Here is a 7,358-nt window from a genome sequence, read left to right on the forward strand (position 1 = left end):
GCTTTGAGGCTTGGCTCCAGCTCTTAGGCCTCCGCTGCTGAAAGTAGGTTTCTGGCCTTTGCTTACAATGTTGCGAATCTGCTGGCTGAAGTCCGGTGGTATTTGTTAAAATGTTTCAAACTGCAGGCTCAGAGGCCTGCAGCGGTAGGCGGGGAAGGTTGGTTTCCTCCGTCACTGAGGCAAGCAAGCCTCATGTTAGTTTCAAGCTGCCTGGCTGCCTGTCGCCAACTTGAGTGGCAGTTAATTTGCATATCTCGCTGATTAGCCAATGGGAAGGGTAGCGGTCATACGCCAATTACCATGTTTCTTTTTTATTAGTGTAGATATTTTCTCATTTTATTGAAGAAAACTTAGTCACACTGAGAGAAAATAACTTAACCAAGTCTAAATCACTGGAACATGAACTGCGTGGAACCAGTTTCTTATTTGTAGGCTCAATCTCCTGGTACCTATAGCCCCAGACTGAACTCAGGGCCTTCCTCTTTCTTCCTAAAGGTCCAAAGGAGTCACAAGAAATACAGCACTTTATACACAGTTGGTACTCAATAAATATTTGTTAATTGATTACATATTTATAGTATTACATATTTACAATAAATATTTGTTGATTGATGATCAGCTTATAAAATTTTTCCTGACATAGTCATCTTACCCACAAGAATGAACAGTGTTTATCCCTGTACTGCCTCCAGGTACTGATTCATAATCAAACAGAACTTCTCTCCTATTTATCCAAGAGTGCTTTATAAAAAACCACAAAACTCTTATATTCTCATATGCCTGAGAGATTATTTTCCTATTGTGTGCTCTTGGTCATTTCCTTCTTATGTGAGAAAATGTTTGGAAACAGTTCTTTGTGTGGACAAAATGAAAAGTATTTTTTTAAAAAATGGAAGATGTTTTCATTGTGGGAGAGATGGCGGATAGGGTACCAGAAGTCTAGGCTGGCTATGGGAAATCATCATGAGCCAGCTTCTAGCCAATTGCCTTTTCTTTTTGAAAAATGGGCCTATGGCAGTTGCCTCAACTGAAGGCAACAAAGAGAAGTTATGAAAAGAAAATTAAGCTCCATGTTTGTGTATGTGTGAATAATTTGATACTTTAAGAATGAAGTTATATATCAACAGTTTCAGTTCTACACTAAACCAAAATGCATGCACCCATGGACAGGTTGTGTATGTTATAGTATCACTATTTCCAAGAGCCCCAAACTGAAATGAAAAGCCCCAGATGCTCATTGTATCAGTTAGTTTTTGCTGTATAACAAACAACCCCAAAACTTAGCAGTTAAAACAACAACCCACAATTTCACAGGTCACCAATTTGGCCTGGGTCTAAGTAGGTGGTTTTATTGAGTTGAGATAATTGAGATCACCTGAATCTGACCAAGACCAGAGCAGAATGTATCTAAGTACTGGTTATGGTTATAGATCACTACATTTTGGGTCATTTGCTATACAGCAATAAATAAGTGATACAAAGCTACCTCAGTTCATAACCTTAAAGGACATAGGCAAATTTCTCAAGTTCCTGGTATACAAGATGTAGTAGTTATTTCCCTCCAATTTTCCCTCTGTTTTGCTTAAAGATAGACTTGTGTTCTTGAAAACAGAGCAATGGCAGAAACTGCTGAAATGCTCCTTAGTGAATTAAGTTATGGATACTCTAAAATCAAATTATTTTCTTAAATGCAGTATGCTTCCAATTTGTACAAACATGCACCTGGAGCTTTATAAAAACCTTTAAAACAGGGTTTTTCAATCTCACTACTACTGGCACTTTGGGCTGGATAATTCATTGTTGTTGTTGAGCAGCATCCCTGGTCTCTACTCATCAGATGCCAGGTGCACTGCCCTCCTCCAGTTGTGGCAACCAAAAATGTATCCAAATACTGCCAAATGTCCCCCGGGGACACAATTGCTTGTGGTTGAAAACTGCTCTAGAAAAAATGTCCAGGGAACATCAACTTGAGTACCTCTATGAAAACTGAGGAGGGTGGTGATGAATGGGTGGCAGTGAAGCAAGTAGAGACATATGGAGGAGAGGGATAAATGCTTATTCAGTACCAAATGTCTGCATTGCTAATGTCATTAAAGTATCACAACAACCTTGTGAAGAAGTTGACCTTACTTCTTCCTATAGATGAGGAACTAGAGCAAGTGGTTCTCAACCTGTGGGTCGCGACCCCTTTGGTGGTAGAACGACCCTTTCACAGGGGTCGCCTAAGACCATCCTGCATGTCAGATATTTACATTATGATTCATAACCGTAGCAACGTTACAGTTATGAAGTAGCAACAAAAATAATTTTATGGTTGGGTCACAACTTGAGGAACTGTATTTAAAGGGGCAGAAAGTTGAGAACCACTGAACTAGAGACTTAGGGGACATAGGGAACATGTGGCTATTAAGAGGTAGATCTGGTAATCCAATCCAGGTCTGTCTGATTTCAGTACCCATACCCTTCCCACAGTAGATCCAGGGCTGCCTCTCACTTAGGCCAGGAAAATCCACAAATGTTCAGCCGCAGCTGCCCAGTGATGGCTGCTGGTCCCAAGAAGGGGACACAGACTCTTCTCTAATGAGCTCTTTGTTGTTGTGTGCATTGAAAGATGTTGAGCAGCATCCCTGGTCTCTACTCATCAGATGCCAGAGTCAGTACCCAAGGTCTGGTGAGTGACTGTGAGAGGAAGAGTCTCAGGCAGGGTTACAAAGGAAGACAACACCCAACATCACAACTTTAGGTCACAAAATCTTCTCTGGACCTAAGTACAACATGGAGATTGTTATCAGTTTAGGAGTACAAAATGTGTGGGCAATTGAAATTTACCAATAATGCCCACACTTCATTTTATTCTGTAGTTATCTTTAAAATAATTTTTAATGATTTGTCAACCTTTCAAAAATTAATTTTACTTATACTTTAATAGACAATGTATGCACATTATACAAAATTCAAAAGATACAAAAGAATAAACAATAAAGAATACATTTCTCTCCCATCTTTATCAACCAGATCCTTATTTCCTATCCCAGAAGGGAACACTCTTATCATCTTTTTGTGTATACTTCCAGAGATACTCTATGCAGGGGTGGGCAAAAGCATATTTATGGTTGCATGTGAAACACAGTTTATTCTTCTATTTTTATTTATTAATTATTATATTATTTTACATATAAATAACTGCAAACCTACTTTTCCCCACCCATGCATATCTATACATTTACAGATACATAGATGTCTATCTATCTTGGAGTGCTCTTCATTTCCTATATAATAAAAGTATAATATGCCAAGTGTCTGACAGATCGGTCGACACTTGACCAGTCACTATGACATACACAGATCACCAGGGGGCAGATGATCTGACCAGTAGGTTAGCTTGCTGCTGGGGTCTGGCCGATCAGGACTGGGTGAGATGTCCCGATCAGCCCAGATCGCCAGCCAGGCCGAGGGACCCCCACCCGTGCATGAATTCGTACACTAGGCCTCTAGTCAGTACGTAAAGATCAGCCTCATTCTTTTTAATGGTTTCCTGGTATTGCATATTTGCAATATGGTATAATTTGGTAAACCAGTCTTCTAGTGATGGACGTTTAGATTGTTTCTACTCTGTTTCTAGTATAAACAAAGCCACAATGAACAGCTTTTAACACATACTTTTCCCACATGGGTAAGTATATCTATTCACTCAATTTGTATTTCATAACCTTTCATTTCCTCCTTCCTGCAGAGTTGGTACTAAGATCAATATAACTTTGGAAGCAAGGGAAGGAAATAGAGTATCTGAACAAAATATCAAGTATACAATTAACCTTGATAAATCAAGCTTCAGAAGTAAAAATAGAAAGGAACATGTGATTTTCTAGAATAGTCACATGTGGTAAGTTAAATACTATGTCACCTGGCTTCTCAGGCCCCAAAGTCCTCATCTAGAATCTGTTAGAACCCAATGGGACCAAAAATGTTCTTTGTGCATCACTTACCCATATTTTTACAATGAGGACATTGGGACCCTGAGATACTTGTAAATAGTAGAGCTCAGTTAGATTGAAATCTAGGTCTTTGAAGTTCTAAGTATATACTCCTTTCAACATGCTATTATAGTGTCCTTCCAAAACCTAATATTTTGAAACTGATAAAAAAATGTTATTTAAAACCCAAACTAACTGTGTCCACCTCTGCCTTATAAAGTGGTAGCAGAATTCATAGCAATGAGGAACTAAACTTCTGCTCCCTTTCATCTGAAGGACTATGGAGTAAGGGAGAAGGCAAGGATGGATAGTTCAAAACCTCGGCCAATGGAGTATTTCGCCAATTTTGTAACAAAATATAGAATAATGAGATGCAGGAGTAGCTGCCCACCTAGATAGAGATGCAAAGAGGTAAAATATTTTTCATAATATTGTGAGAGTAATGAGAACAGATTTCAGGGGTGACCCTGATGACAGTCTCCAAACGGCATAAGCAAGGATTTTTAGATGCCAAGTGGCATGGCTAAGCAACATGGAGGGGTGGCCTAAATATTTTATAAAGATAAAAATGTCTCATAGTCAATTTTAAATTGTTTGGTCTTGTGATATAAACTCAAACCTTAAGTAACATTGCTTTACACACAAATGTCTTTGGTAATGTGTCTGTGTAGAAACCCAGAGAAGAGAGATGAGTTCTGTCTACAAGTTAGCTGGAGCAGAGATTCAAGACTAGCAATGAGAGGAGATACCAAGACCTGTGGAAATGGGAGCTTAGAGGCAGAGGTGATTTGGGTAAAAGGCAACCTTTCATTACAATGTGAGAGGACTTAGACACTGAATAATCCAGTCAGAGAAAGACAAGTATCACATAATCTCACTCATATGTGGACTCTAATGAACAAAATAAACTGATGAATAAAATAGATCCAGAGACATGGAAGCATAGAACAGACTGATGAATCTCAGAGGGAAGGTGGGGTGGGGGAATCGGTGGGGAGAGATTAACTGGGAAACTTATATACATATATGCATAGCCCATGGGCACAGACAATAGTGTGGTGAAGGCCTGGGAGGGGTGTGTGTGGGGTGGAAAGGGTCAATGGGAAAAAAACACAAAGGGGACATCTGTAATACTTTCAACAATAAAGATAAATTTAAAAAATCACCGAAAATCACCATACAAAGGAAAACATAAAGTTGCTGTTATTTAATCTAACTTTAAAAAAAATATTGTTGAAAGTATTACATATGCCCCCCTTTTCCCTCATTGACCCCTTCTAGCCTGCCCCCGCCCCCTGCTACCACCCTGTTGTCTGTGTCCATGGGTTATGCATATTTGCATACAAGTTCTCTGTCTTTGAATCTATTTGTGTTCATCAGTTGATGTTGTTCATTATATTCCATAAATGAGTGAGATCATGTGATATTTATCTTTCTCCGACTGGCTTATTTTGCTTAGCATAATGCTCTTCAGGCCCATCAAGATGTTGCAAATGGTAAGAATTCCTTCTTTTTTATAGCAGCATAGTATTCCATAGTGTAGATGTACCACAGTTTTCTAATCCAGTCATCTGTTGATGGGCACTTAGGATGTTTCCAAATCTTAGCTATTGTAAATTGTGCTGCTATGTACATAGGGGTGCATATGTCCTTTGTGACTGGTGTTTATGATTTCTTGGGATATATTCCTAGAAGTGGGATTACTGGGTCAAATGGGAGTTTCATTTTTAATTTTTTGAGAAAACTCCACACTGTTCTCCACAGTGGCTGTACCAATGTGCATTCTCACCAGCAGTGCATGAGGGTTCCTTTTTCTCCACATCCTCTCCAGCACTTGTCATTTGTTTATTTGATGACGATAGCCATTCTGACAGGTGTGAGATGGTACTTCATTGTTGTTTTGATTTCCATCTCTCAGATGATTAGTGACTTTGAGCATGTTTTCATATGTCTTTTGGCCTTCTGTATATCCACTTTTGAGAAGTGTCTAGTTAGGAACTTTGCCCACTTTTTTATTGGATTGTTTATCTTCCTTTTGTTAAGATGTACAAGTTCCCTATAAATTTTGGAGATTAGGCCCTTATCGGATATACCATTGGCAAATATGTTCTCCCATGCAATGGCCTTTCTTGTCGTTTTGTTGATAGTTTTTTTTGTTGTTGTTGTGCAGAAGATTTTTATTTTGATGTAGTCCATTAGTTTATTTTCTTCTTAGTTTCCATTGCCCTAGGAACTGTAAAGGTAAAGATGTTACTATGACATATGTCTGATATTTTGCTGCCTGTGGATTCTTCTATGAACTTTTATGGTTTTCAGTCTTAGTTAAGTCCTTTATCCATTTTTAATTTATTTTGTGTATCGTGTAAATTTGTGATATAGTTTCATTTTTTTGCATGTATCTGTCCAATTTTCTCAACACCATTTATTGAAAAGACTATCTTGATTCCATTATATGATCTTGCTTCCTGTGTCAAATATTAATTGAGCATAATGGCTTGGATCAATTTCTGCATTCCCTGTTCCCTTCCATTGGTCTTTATGACTTTTCTTGTGCCAGTAACAGGCAGTTTTGAGAACAGTGACTTTGTTCTGGTACTGTGATCCCTCCAACTTTGTTCTTTTTTCTCAGGATTGCTGTGGCTATTCAGGGTCTTTTTTTATTCCATATGAAATTTGGAGAGTTTGTTCTAGGTCTGAAAATATGCTGAGGTATTTTAATAGGGATTGCATTGAATCTATAGATTGCTTTGGGAAGTATGGACATTTTAATGATGTTGATTCTACCAATCCATGAGCATTGTATATTCTTCCATGTGTTTATGTCTTCCTCTATCTTTTTAAAAATGTCCTATAGTTTTCTGAGTACAAGTCTTTTACCTCTTTAATTAAGTTTATTCCTAAAAATTCTTAAGTTTTTTTGTTGCGTTGGTAAATGGGATTGTTTTTGTTGCTATTTCTCTTTCAGTGAGTTCATTATTGGTGTATAAAAAAGACATAGATTTATGGGTGTTAATTTTGTATCCTGCTACATTGCCAAATTCATTTATTAAGTTGGGTAGTTTTTTGATGGATTCTTTAGAGTTTTCTATGTACAATATCATGCCATCTGTGAATAATGACACATTTATTTCTTTTCCATTTTGGATGCCTTTTATTACTTATTTTTGTCTAATCGCTATGGCTAGCATTTCCAGTACTATATGGAACAGGAGTGGTGAGAGTGGGCATTCTTGTCGTATTCCTGTTCTTAGCGGAAATGGTTTTAGTTTTTGCCCATTAATTATGATGTTGGCTGTGGGTTTGTCATATATGGCTTTTATTATGTTGAGGTATGATCCTTCTATTCCCACCTTGCTGAGAGTTTTTATCAAGAAAGGGTTTTGA

Source organism: Myotis davidii, unplaced genomic scaffold (genome assembly GCF_000327345.1).
Source record: "Myotis davidii unplaced genomic scaffold, ASM32734v1 scaffold604, whole genome shotgun sequence".
In the NCBI taxonomy this organism is placed as follows: Eukaryota; Metazoa; Chordata; class Mammalia; order Chiroptera; family Vespertilionidae; genus Myotis; species Myotis davidii.